General features: G+C 44.4%; 1 pseudogene; it reads right to left on the reverse strand.

Annotated features, from left to right (window-relative positions):
• Window positions 1-326: 326 nt before the first annotated feature.
• Window positions 327-1,419, reverse strand: LOC134739133 (P2Y purinoceptor 3-like; annotated as a pseudogene).
• Between the last annotated feature and the right edge of the window lie 11,617 nt (window positions 1,420-13,036).

Raw genomic sequence — 13,036 nt, forward strand, 5'->3', positions numbered from 1 at the left:
AAGGAAATAGAGTGATTGGGTTATGAGGAGAGAGGTCAGCATTAGCTAGGGTGGGCAGGAGTGGCCTCTGAGAAGGTGACATTTGAGCTGAGACCTGAATGACAAGAGACCATTGTCAGCTCTCCTTAAAATAAGAAAGTTTTCCTTTGTTTTGGTGGCTCTCTCCATACTCTTATTTTAAACTCACTTAACATCAATATAAAAGTATCCTTTGCAGCAGGACACTTAGGAAGTCTTGAACCCCTCTCCCACCAGCACTCGTCTGTGTACAAACAAGTTGTTGCTAGTGGTGTTGGAGCTCGTTGTCCCCAAGCTTCACCTTGGCATTACCCAGATCTGTTCACCCCTGGGCATCTCTTCCTTCCCCCCAGCTGGATGCTCACCCAACTTGTTCTGCCTCAGTTTCTGGAGGAGCCTGACTCTATTTTTGCCCACCTGAAAGAAAGTACAGGACTGGGTTGAGGCAGCTGCTCACACTCACCAGAGGCCTTCATATCTTGTAGGCCACATTGGCTGCCATCAAGAGCTGGCAGTCCTGAGAAAGCAGAAAGCGGATGGTGAGGTAGAAGGAGCGAGTGATATGGAAGGGCACAAAACAGAGGGTGAAGAGGCCACACACCAGTAGGATGGTCGGGATGGACTTGGCTTGGGCTGTGTTGCCTGTCCTCATGAGGTTCTCCTCTGGCTTGATCAGGCTCCTTACCATCAGTGAATAGCACACCAAAATGACCAAGGAGGGAAAGACAAAGACAGACAATGTCAGAACTATGCCGTAGGCAAAAAACCAATCAAAATTCTCTTGGTTGGTCATGTCATACCAGATCATCTGGCCATTGATGTAGTCCGTGTGGGAGAAGGCCAGTGTGGGCAGCAGCTGGAGGACCACCAGGGCCCAGGTGGTGCTGGTGCCCAGCCAGGCATGCCTGCGGGTCCAGTAGGGCAGCAAACACAGTGGGTGGCACACACCTAGGAAGTGGTGCACAGAGATGCAGGTCAGCAGCAGGATGCTGCCGTAAAGGTTGATATAGAACAGGAAGTGCACCAGCTTGCAGAGCAGCTCCCTGAAGGGCCACCTGTCATCTAGTGAGTAGGTGATGATGGGAAGGGCAATGTCAGCACATAAAGTAGGTCGGCCACCATCAGGTTCACCAGATAGATGGTGGCACAGCTCCAGCGCTTGGTTTGGCACCAGGAGAGCCACAAGACAGTGCCATTTAGTGGCAGCCCTAGGATAAAGATGATACTGTAGGCCAGGGAGAGGTAGACTTGCTTGTACTTCTCTGAGAACTGGCAGAGACCTTGTTGCTGTGATGTGTTCGTGTCCAGCTTCTCCATGTCCCGGGAGGCTCCCTCCAGGAGCAGAGCTCCACAACAGCTCCTGCCTCTGCTTCTCCTGGAAGGAAGCAAAATGGACAGCATAGCATCATGACCTCAGCCTGGCATCAGCCTCTGCCTCAACCCGGCATTCAACTTTGTCTCCCAAAGTCTAGTCAGAGGCCTTGTTTAAAAGAGACCAACCCTAGGAAAATAGAGTATTCAACAAGGGCCAAATAATCATCCATAGCTGGGCGTCTAGACTTACCAGGTCCAAAGGGTTGGCCTTACATTGACTTGTATGCTGTCTACTCTAGGCTGGGTTGTGATAGAAATGGTGGTGGGATGACACTGTCATTTAAACAGGGTACTCAGAACCTCCAGCTCTGTGTCTCCTCCTGCTGGAATCCTTTGCATAGAGTCAGGAAATCTCCAAGGGGAGGTATTCTAGCCAGAGAAGCAGGTATATTCCCAGGGGCCGAAACTGCCCACAATTTGGTCCTAACCACACAGACCATAGTAGAGTAGCAAGTGACCCTTAGGGATTAGAGAGGATTAGGGAAAGCCCAGGTTTTGCCTGCAGGCTCTGCTGGAGGATTTTGATTTGTATCTCCTTCAGGATTTCTTTTTTTTTTTTTTTTTTTTGATTTCATTATTTTTCTTTTTTCTTTTTTCTTTTTTTTTGGTTTCTTTTTTTTATTTATTTTTATTTATTTTATTTATTTTATTTTTTATTTTTTATTATTATTACTATTATTATTATTATACTTTAGGCTCTATGGTACATGTGCGCAACGTGCAGGTAAGTTACATATGTATACATGTGCCATGCTGGTGCGCTGCACCCACCAACTCGTCATCTAGCATTAGGTATATCTCCCAATGCTATCCCTCCCCCCTCCCCCCACCCCACAACAGTCCCTGAAGTCTGATGTTCCCCTTCCTGTGTCCATGTGTTTTCATTGTTCAGTTCCCACCTATGAGTGAGAATATGCGGTGTTTGGTTTTTTGTTCTTGCGATAGTTTACTGAGAATGATGATTTCCAATTTCATCCATGTCCCTACAAAGGACACGAACTCATCATTTTTTATGGCTGCATAGTATTCCATGGTGTATATGTGCCACATTTTCTTAATCCAGTCTATCATTGTTGGACATTTGGGTTGGTTCCAAGTCTTTGCTATTGTGAATAATGCTGCAATAAACATACGTGTGCATGTGTCTTTATAGCAGCATGATTTATCATCCTTTGGGTATATACCCAGTAATGGGATGGCTGGGTCAAATGGAATTTCTAGTTCTAGATCCCTGAGGAATCGCCACACTGACTTCCACAAGGGTTGAACTAGTTTACAGTCCCACCAACAGTGTAAAAGTGTTCCTATTTCTCCACATCCTCTCCAGCACCTGTTGTTTCCTGACTTTTTAATGATTGCCATTCTAACTGGTGTGAGATGGTATCTCATTGTGGTTTTGATTTGCATTTCTCTGATGGCCAGTGATGTTGAGCATTTTTTCATGTGTTTTTTGGCTGCATAAATGTCTTCTTTTGAGAAGTGTCTGTTCATGTCCTTCGCCCACTTTTTGATGGGGTTGTTTGTTTTTTTCTTGTAAATTTGTTGGAGTTCATTGTAGATTCTGGATATTAGCCCTTTGTCAGACAAGTAGGTTGCGAAAATTTTCTCCCATTTTGTAGGTTGCCTGTTCACTCTGATGGTAGTTTCTTTTGCTGTGCAGAAGCTCTTGAGTTTAATTAGATCCCATTTGTCAATTTTGGCTTTTGTTGCCACTGCTTTTGGTGTTTTAGACATGAAGTCCTTGCCCATGCCTATGTCCTGAATGGTAATGCCTAGGTTTTCTTCTAGGGTTTTTATGGTTTTAGGTCTAACATTTAAGTCTTTAATCCATCTTGAATTGATTTTTGTATAAGGTGTAAGGAAGGGATCCAGTTTCAGCTTTCTACATATGGCTAGCCAGTTTTCCCAGCACCATTTATTAAATAGGGAATCCTTTCCCCATTTCTTGTTTTTGTCAGGTTTGTCAAAGATCAGATAGTTGTAGATATGTGGCATTATTTCTGACGGCTCTGTTCTGTTCCATTGATCTATATCTCTGTTTTGGTACCAGTACCATGCTGTTTTGGTTACTGTAGCCTTGTAGTATAGTTTGAAGTCAGGTAGTGTGATGCCTCCAGCTTTGTTCTTTTGGCTTAGGATTGACTTGGCGATGCGGGCTCTTTTTTGGTTCCATAGGAACTTTAAAGTAGTTTTTTCCAATTCTGTGAAGAAAGTCATTGGTAACTTGATGGGGATGGCATTGAATCTATAAATTACCTTGGGAAGGATGGCCATTTTCATGATATTGATTCTTCCTACCCATGAGCATGGAATGTTCTTCCATTTGTTTGTATCCTCTTTTATTTCCTTGAGCAGTGGTTTGTAGTTCTCCTTGAAGAGGTCCTTCACATCCCTTGTAAGTTGGATTCCTAGGTATTTTATTCTCTTTGAAGCAATTGTGAATGGGAGTTCACTCATGATTTGGCTCTCTGTTTGTCTGTTATTGATGTATAAGAATGCTTGTGATTTTTGCACATTGATTTTGTATCCTGAGACTTTGCTGAAGTTGCTTATCAGCTTAAGGAGATTTTGGGCTGAGACAATGGGGTTTTCTAGATATACTATCATGTCATCTGCAAACAGGGACAATTTGAATTCCTCTTTTCCTACTTGAATACCCTTGATTTCCTTCTCCTGCCTAATTGCCCTGGCCAGAACTTCCAACACTATGTTGAATAGAAGTGGTGAGAGAGGGCATCCCTGTCTTGTGCCAGTTTTCAAAGGGAATGCTTCCAGTGTTTGCCCATTCAGTATGATATTGGCTGTGGGTTTGTCATAAATAGCTCTTATTATTTTGAGATACGTCCCATCAATACCTAATTTATTGAGAGTTTTTAGCATGAAGGGTTGTTGAATTTTGTCAAAGGCCTTTTCTGCATCTATTGAGATAATCATGTGGTTTTTGTCTTTGGTTCTGTTTATATGCTGGATTACATTTATTGATTTGCGTATATTGAACCAGCCTTGCATCCCAGGGATGAAGCCCACTTGATCATGGTGGATAAGCTTTTTGATGTGCTGCTGGATTCTGTTTGCCAGTATTTTATTGAGGATTTTTGCATCAATGTTCATCAAGGATATTGGTCTAAAATTCTCTTTTTTTGTTGTGTCTCTGCCAGGCTTTGGTATCAGGATGATGTTGGCCTCATAAAATGAGTTAGGGAGGATTCCCTCTTTTTCTATTGATTGGAATAGTTTCAGAAGGAATGGTACGAGCTCCTCCTTGTACCTCTGGTAGAATTCGGCTGTGAACCCATCTGGTCCTGGACTTTTTTTTGTTGGTAAGCTATTGATTATTGCCACAATTTCAGCTCCTGTTATTGGTCTATTCAGAGATTCAACTTCTTCCTGGTTTAGTCTTGGGAGGGTGTATGTGTTGAGGAATTTATCCATTTCTTCTAGATTTTCTAGTTTATTTGCGTAGAGGTGCTTGTAATATTCTCTGATGGTAGTTTGTATTTCTGTGGGATTGGTGGTGATATCCCCTTTATCATTTTTTATTGCATCTATTTGATTCTTCTCTCTTTTTTTCTTTATTAGTCTTGCTAGCGGTCTATCAATTTTGTTGATCCTTTCAAAAAACCAGCTCCTGGATTCATTAATTTTTTGAAGGGTTTTATGTGTCTCTATTTCCTTCAGTTCTGCTCTGATTTTAGTTATTTCTTGCCTTCTGCTAGCTTTTGAATGTGTTTGCTCTTGCTTTTCTAGTTCTTTTAATTGTGATGTTAGGGTGTCAATTTTGGATCTTTCCTGCTTTCTCTTGTGGGCATTTAGTGCTATAAATTTCCCTCTACACACTGCTTTGAATGCATCCCAGAGATTCTGGTATGTTGTGTCTTGGTTCTCATTGGTTTCAAAGAACATCTTTATTTCTGCCTTCATTTCGTTATGTACCCAGTAGTCATTCAGGAGCAGGTTATTCAGTTTCCATGTAGTTGAGTGGTTTTGAGTGAGATTCTTAATCCTGAGTTCTAGCTTGATTGCACTGTGATCTGAGAGAGAGTTTGTTATAATTTCCGTTCTTTTACATTTATTGAGGAGAGCTTTATTTCCAAGTATATGGTCAATTTTGGAATAGGTGTGGTGTGGTGCTGAAAAAAATGTATATTCTGTTGATTTGGGGTGGAGAGTTCTGTAGATGTCTATTAGGTCCGCTTGGTGCAGAGCTGAGTTCAATTCCTGGGTATCCTTGTTGACTTTCTGTCTCGTTGATCTGTCTAATGTTGACAGTGGGGTGTTAAAGTCTCCCATTATTAATGTGTGGGAGTCTAAGTCTCTTTGTAGGTCACTCAGGACTTGCTTTATGAATCTGGGTGCTCCTGTATTGGGTGCATATATATTTAGGATAGTTAGCTCTTCCTGTTGAATTAATCCCTTTACCATTATGTAATGGCCTTCTTTGTCTCTTTTGATCTTTGTTGGTTTAAAGTCTGTTTTATCAGAGACTAGGATTGCAACCCCTGCCTTTTTCTGTTTTCCATTTGCTTGGTAGATCTTCCTCCATCCTTTTATTTTGAGCCTATGTGTGTCTCTGCATGTGAGATGGGTTTCCTGAATACAGCACACTGATAGGTCTTGAGTCTTTATCCAATTTGCCAGTCTATGTCTTTTAATTGGAGCATTTAGTCCATTTACATTTAAAGTTAATATTGTTATGTGTGAATCTGATCCTGTCATTATGATGTTAGCTGGTTATTTTGCTCATTAGTTGATGCAGTCTCTTCCTAGTCTCGATGGTCTTTACATTTCGGTATGATTTTGCAGTGGCTGGTACCGGTTGTGCCTTTCCATGTTTAGCGCTTCCTTCAGGAGCTCTTTTAGGGCAGGCCTGGTGGTGACAAAATCTCTCAGCATTTGCTTGTCTATAAAGTATTTTATTTCTCCTTCACTTATGAAGCTTAGTTTGGCAGGATATGAAATTCTGGGTTGAAAATTCTTTTCTTTAAGAATGTTGAATATTGGCCCCCACTCTCTTCTGGCTTGTAGGGTTTCTGCCGAGAGATCCGCTGTTAGTCTGATGGGCTTCCCTTTGATGGTAACCCGACCTTTCTCTCTGGCTGCCCTTAACATTTTTTCCTTCATTTCAACTTTGGTGAATCTGACAATTATGTGTCTTGGAGTTGCTCTTCTCGAGGAGTATCTTTGTGGCATTCTCTGTATTTCCTGAATCTGAATGTTGGCCTGCCTTGCTAGATTGGGGAAGTTCTCCTGGATTATATCCTGCAGAGTGTTTTCCAACTTGTTTCCATTCTCCCCGTCACTTTCAGGTACACCAATCAGACGTAGATTTGGTCTTTTCACATAGTCCCACAGTTCTTGGAGGCTTTGCTCGTTTCTTTTTATTCTTTTTTCTCTAAACTTCCCTTCTCGCTTCATTTCATTCATTTCATCTTCCAGGGCTGATACCCTTTCTTCCATTTGATCGCATCGGCTCCTGAGGCTTCTGCATTCTTCACGTAGTTCTCGAGCTTGGTTTTCAGCTCCATCAGCTCCTTTAAGCACTTCTCTGTATTGGTTATTCTAGTTATACATTCTTCTAAATTTTTTTCAAAGTTTTCAACTTCTTTGCCTTTGGTTTGAATATCCTCCCGTAGCTCGGAGTAATTTGATCGTCTGAAGCCTTCTTCTCTCAGCTCGTCAAAGTCATTCTCCGTCCAGCTTTGTTCCGTTGCTGGTGAGGAACTGCGTTCCTTTGGAGGAGGAGAGGTACTCTGCTTTTTAGAGTTTCCAGTTTTTCTGCTCTGTTTTTTCCCCATCTTTGTGGTTTTATGTACTTTTGGTCTTGATGATGGTGATGTACAGATGGGTTTTTGGTGTGGATGTCCTTTCTGTTAGTTTTCCTTCTAACAAAAAGGACCCTCAGCTGCAGGTCTGTTGGAGTACCTGGCCAGTCATGTGAGGTGTCTGTCTGCCCCTGCTGGGGGGTGCCTCCCAGTTAGGCTGCTCGGGGGTCAGGGGTCAGGGACCCACTTGAGGAGGCAGTCAGCCTGTTCTCAGATCTCCAGCTGCGTGCTGGGAGAACCACTGCTCTCCTCAAAGCTGTCAGACAGGGACATTTAAGTCTGCAGAGGTTACTGCTGTCTTTTTGTTTGTCTGTGTCGTGCCCCCAGAGGTGGAGCCTACAGAGGCAGGCAGGCCTCCTTGAGCTGTGGTGGGCTCCACCCAGTTCAAGCTTCCAGGCTGCTTTTTTTACCTAAGCGAGCCTGGGCAATGGCGGGCGCCCCTCCCCCAGGCTCGCTGCCGACTTGCTGTTTGATCTCAGACTGCTGTGCTAGCAATCAGCGAGACTCCGTGGGCGTAGGACCCTCTGAGCCAGGTGTGGGCTATACTCTCCTGGGGCACCGTTTCCTAAGCCCGTCAGAAAAGCACAGTATTCGGGTGGGAGTGTCCCGATTTTCCAGGTGCCATCTGTCACCCCTGGAAATGGAACTCCCTGACCCCTTGCGCTTCCCGAGTGAGGCAATGCCTCGCCCCTGCTTTGGCTGGCTCACGGTGCACTCACCCACTGACCTGCGCCCACTGTCTGGCACTCCCTAGTGAGATGAACACGGTACCTCAGATGGAAATGCAGAAATCACCTGTCTTCTGCGTCGCTTGCGCTGGGAGCTGTAGACTGGAGCTGTTCCTATTCGGCCATCTTGGCTCCTCCCCCAGGATTTCTTAACTGAGTATTTGAATACTGGGGCTGATTTGCTTATTAACAATCTTAGCATCTGAGCATCCAAGAAAACAAATCTGAGCCATGAAGCCAGGTGCAGCTCCTTCCTTATTCCTTCCTTGCTGACAAAGTAGATGCAGTAGGTGGGCCCAAGTAGCTAAGGAAGCCGTGTGCAGAGCATGAAGGGGAGCCAGCATGTGGGCCAGCCAATCAGAATGGAGCCCACGGGAACTGAAAGATGTTTAATTCTGGGGCTTCATACTAGAAGCTTAATATTTAGAAAGACAGGTTAAAACAAAGGAAGAGAGAAAAGCATAAGTTAGGTAATTTTGGGGATAAGTTGAATGTTGCCTGCAAACTATGATATAGACAGAACCAAAGAAACAGAGACTTCATTCACTCCATCAATCAACAAACATTTATTGAGCATTTGTTAGTCAGGCACTGGGAACATGAAGATGAATAAGACACAGCTCTTGCTTTCCAGGAACTCACAGTCTGGTGGGGGAAGACATAAATGGATACAGCTGATTGTAAAATGATGTGAAAAATGGTCAACAAAGTGCTGTGAAAATCAGCAGGATACAGCCAATTCTCCCCTGAGGGAATTGAGGGCAGGCTTCTTAGAATAGGCAGCATTTGAACTGCTTGGGAGAAGAAACATGAGCTTGCTGGCAGAGATGGGTGAGAGGCATTGGGTAGGGGGACTGCACACCCAAGGGAATGGAAGCTGAAAGGGCACAGTGTGTCCAGGGAGGGCAAGAGAGTCAGCCGCTGTAAGGAGGATGTCTTAGCAGGACAGTGATGGGATATGGCTACTGTGATGTTTCAGGTATCAACTTGACCGGGTTAAGGGATACCCAGGTAGCTGGTAAAGCATTATTTCTGGGTATGCCTTTGAAGGTGTTTCTGACAGGGATTAGCGTGTGAGTCAGTGGACTGAGTAAGGAAGAGCCACCCTCACCCAGTGTGAGTGGGCCGCATCCAATCAGGTTGAGGGCCTGGATAGAAAAAAAAAGGCAGAGGAAAAGCATATTCACTGTTTCTACTGGAGCTGGGACACTCTTCTCCTGCCCTTGGACATCAGAACTCCAGGTTCGCTGGCGTTTGGACTCTGGGACCTGCACCATCTGCCCTCTGGGTTCTCAGGCCTACAGCCTCAGAGTTACACCATTGGCTTCCCCGATTCTGAGGCCTTTTGACTCCGAATGTGCTACACCGCCGGCATCCCTGCTTCCCCGCTGGCAGATGGCAGCTGGCATATCGTCGGACTTCTCGGCCCCATAACTGCTCAAGCCAACTCCCATAGCAAATCCCCTCTCCTGTATCTGTATAGGAGATATAGATGGCAACATGGACCTGGGCCTGGAACACAGAGAGTGACTGGTCAGACCAGTGCGGGGCTGTTGAAGTGCATGCAGGTGAGAGATGACCAGTATCCCAAGCAAGGCCATGCAGGGTGGATGCAGAGCAGGAGACGCTGCTGAGGCAGGAGTGACGGGCCTCACTGGATGTGAGGCATGAGCCAGATGAGTTGAGGGTGTCTCTGAGCTCTACAGTGTTGAGGACTGTGTGGGTGGTGAGGGTCTGAGGTGAGCACGAGGCTGAGGACTGGCGTTCTGAGGTTGGTTGGGGGGACGGTGGCTCTCCATGCCTCAGCCTGCTGAGGGGCTCACCACCCTGCTCCCTGGCTTTAAAATCTGGAGAGCAAAGCTTTTATGGCTGGGCGAGTAAAAAAGCCGTTTTCATTCATTTTGTATCCTATAATTTGTTCATGCTGGGTGGCTGGAAAATGCTTAGTAATTTCTAGTGAAGCTGCCTTCCCATCTCAGTGTCGGCTCTTGGAAGCCGAGGCGGGAATCCACCATGATTTAGCACTGGCTTGGGTCTGGCAGTCCACGCATGTGATCTTACTTAATCCTCAGAACAACCTTGTGAGCAAAACATTATTACCCCTGTTTTATGATGAGGAAATTGAGAGTCAGAGAACCCTCTGGGGCCTATTAGGACCCTTAGTCTAGTAGGCAGTACTCTGATCTGGCCCATGGGCTAATGCCCTTCAAAGGACTGTTTTGGGCTAGTGAGAAGTGCTCAAATCCCACCTCTGCCAGGGACAAGTATGCCTTCTAAAGCACTTACCGTATCTCTGAGCCATGATTTCCTCAGCTGTTGTAAAATGAGACAATCCCTTTCTGGGGAGACTGCTGTGAGTATTACCTAGAAGAGAGGCAAGTGTCCCACAGGGCTGCCACGAGGGAGAGAACCAACACATTTTCTCTTCCCATCTCTTCCCTCTGCCTCTTTTAGAGACAGTGGTACCCTGGAGACCTGAGCTCTTTGGTTTATGTGGCTGCGTGGGAGGGCAGGTGTGGCTTTGCTACCCCAGGATGCACAGGGTCAATTTATTCCTGTCTGTTACCGTCTGTGGACCCAATTTTGTCCACCACCGGTTCATATGTTGAAGCCCTAACCCCAACGTGACTGTGTTTGGGGTAAGAAAGTAATTGCAGTTAAATGAGGTCATAAGAATGGGGCCTAATCTGATATGATTGGTGTTCTTATTAAAAGGGACACTGGCTGGGCACGGTGGCTCACGCCTGTAATCCCAGCACTTTGGGAGGCAGAGGTGGGAGGATCATTTCAGGTCTGGAGTTCGAGACCAGCCTGGCCAACATGATGAAACCCCATCGTTACTAGAAATACAAAAATTAGCAGGGTGTGTTGGCGAGCGCCTGTAATCCCAGCTACTCGGGAGGTTGAGGCAGGAGAATTGCTTGAACCCAGGAGGCAGAGGTTGCAGTGAGCCAAGATTGTGCCACTGGACTCCAGCCTGGGAGACAGAGTGAGACTCCATCTCAGGGAAAACAACAACAACAAAAACAAAAACAAAGGGACACCAAAAAGCTTGCTCTCGCTGCCATGTGAACACATGGATTTAAATCTGTGAATTGACTTTAGCATTTAATATTTTATCTCCATCTGGAGAACATCTTGAACAAATGAAACCATTTGATGGAGTCTCATAAATGCCTTCAGACAGTAAAAGTTTGTTTTTGCAAGTTTTTAAAAAAACTGTTGATTCATATGTACAATTCTTAATTTGCAAAGATGAAATAGGGACTTATTTACATCACAGCATAATTATTTGATTTTTTAACAGGTTTATATAAGGGGGACCCCCCCCTGGGTACAATTAATTAGGTGGTGGATTAAAGTAGCAGGCGGTTTATTTGGAATTAATTTTCTAATGTGCTTCTAGTCCACTGGATAACTTGATGTTATTTGGCCACCTGACCACTAGGTGGCAATAAAGACCGACAGGTTACAATCCCTCCTCCTCCCCGCTGCCCCGCCTCAACCCCAAAAATGGAAGCCAGAGTTAGGGTTGGGCTCTTGTTCAGGTATAGCAGCTGTGAAAGAGATATAATTCATTGAAGACATGTAAAAAAATCCCACCGATCAAAGAATCTTCTATTGGTCTGTTGTCTGCAGTTACTATGTTAGGTTCACACACAGGAATAGAGTGTAGCCAGTTGAAAGCTGCCTGTTGGGATGATTCTTCAGACCATCCGGTGAGATAGGCATGGCAGGCACCTTTCCCCCATTTTACAGCTGAGGAAACTGAGGTTCAGAGAGGTTAAGTAGAAGTCATGTCTATGGTGATTTGGGGAAAGCCTGGACTTTTTACAAAGCAGAGATTCAGCAAGTTCTCAGATTTCCGGGGAATGTTTTCTTACCTACTTGTCTCTGCAGTGCCTGTCACCACCACCTGGAAGAAGAAGGACATGGAAATCAAATAGCAGGTCATCTCTCAAGTCACTAGATATAGCCCTCTGTCATGGATGACAGAGCCCTGGCTCAAAAAGCATGATCTGGAGATAATAAAAAGAAAGATAATATATAATATTAAAATAAAAACTGACAAGAGTGAGACCCGTCTCCCATCCAAGTACTAACCAGGCCCAACCCTGCTTGGCTTCTGAGATCAGGCGCATTTAAGGTGGCATGGCTGTAGAAACATAGCAACCCTATACTCAGTTTAAGATATACCTTGAGTCTGATCATAAACAGCATTGATGTTAGCTTTTTAATGATTTTGTATTATATTTTTACAATGTAGGCTTACATTTTCTCTGTACCTGGGCCCCTCTTCCATGTTTGAATTGTCCTGAAATATGGGAATCCAAGGGCTTTTATTTTTTCACAATCAAAGCAAATTGGGTTCTTTAAATAATTTAGAAGACTTTCTAGAGACAGTGAGTACTTAATTTCAATAATTAATTTGTATAGCAGCTTGCACATTTTTGTTTTCTGTTTACAAGGATCTGACACAATTGACATCTTCAACTTTGTGTAAACAGGGGGAGTGATTGGGAAACTTTTATTGTCACAGCAGAGAAGGTGGCTGCTCTGAAATCAATGTGACTCTGGAAAAATAATTACTACCTTTCTCTTTTTAATCCATATGTACATTTGTGTGATACCTCAAATTGACTCTGAAATCAGAATTTTTAACCTCAATTAATGATGTGGTAAAAATAGCTATAGCTATATTGTCCTGTAGTTGTGAAAGCCCATCACTGCCTCTAGGCTCAGGACTCTGAAAGGGGATTTTGAAAAAATCTTTTTCCTTTTATTTTCATTTAGCATCAAAGATCTTTAAATGCATCATGACTGAGTCTTTCCTGTGTGCTGTGTATGAAGAAATGTAGAAAGCTGGTTTGGTTTGGGGCAAGATAAGGTATCAGTTGCGGAGCCTGGGGCTCCAGGAGTCGTGGCAAAGTTGCCTAAGGCATCTGCAGAGTAGGGGCTGTATCCCAGGACCCCTCCTTTGATCTGGTCTTACCCTCAGGCAGCATGTTCCCCAGACAGCCTGGCTGGAAAATGCTACTTACAGTGCTAACACACTGGTGTGCTGCCCACCATCAGAGCTTTCTTGTTGCTATA

This window comes from Pongo pygmaeus, chromosome 2, assembly GCF_028885625.2.
Source record: "Pongo pygmaeus isolate AG05252 chromosome 2, NHGRI_mPonPyg2-v2.0_pri, whole genome shotgun sequence".
Classification (NCBI taxonomy): Eukaryota; Metazoa; Chordata; class Mammalia; order Primates; family Hominidae; genus Pongo; species Pongo pygmaeus.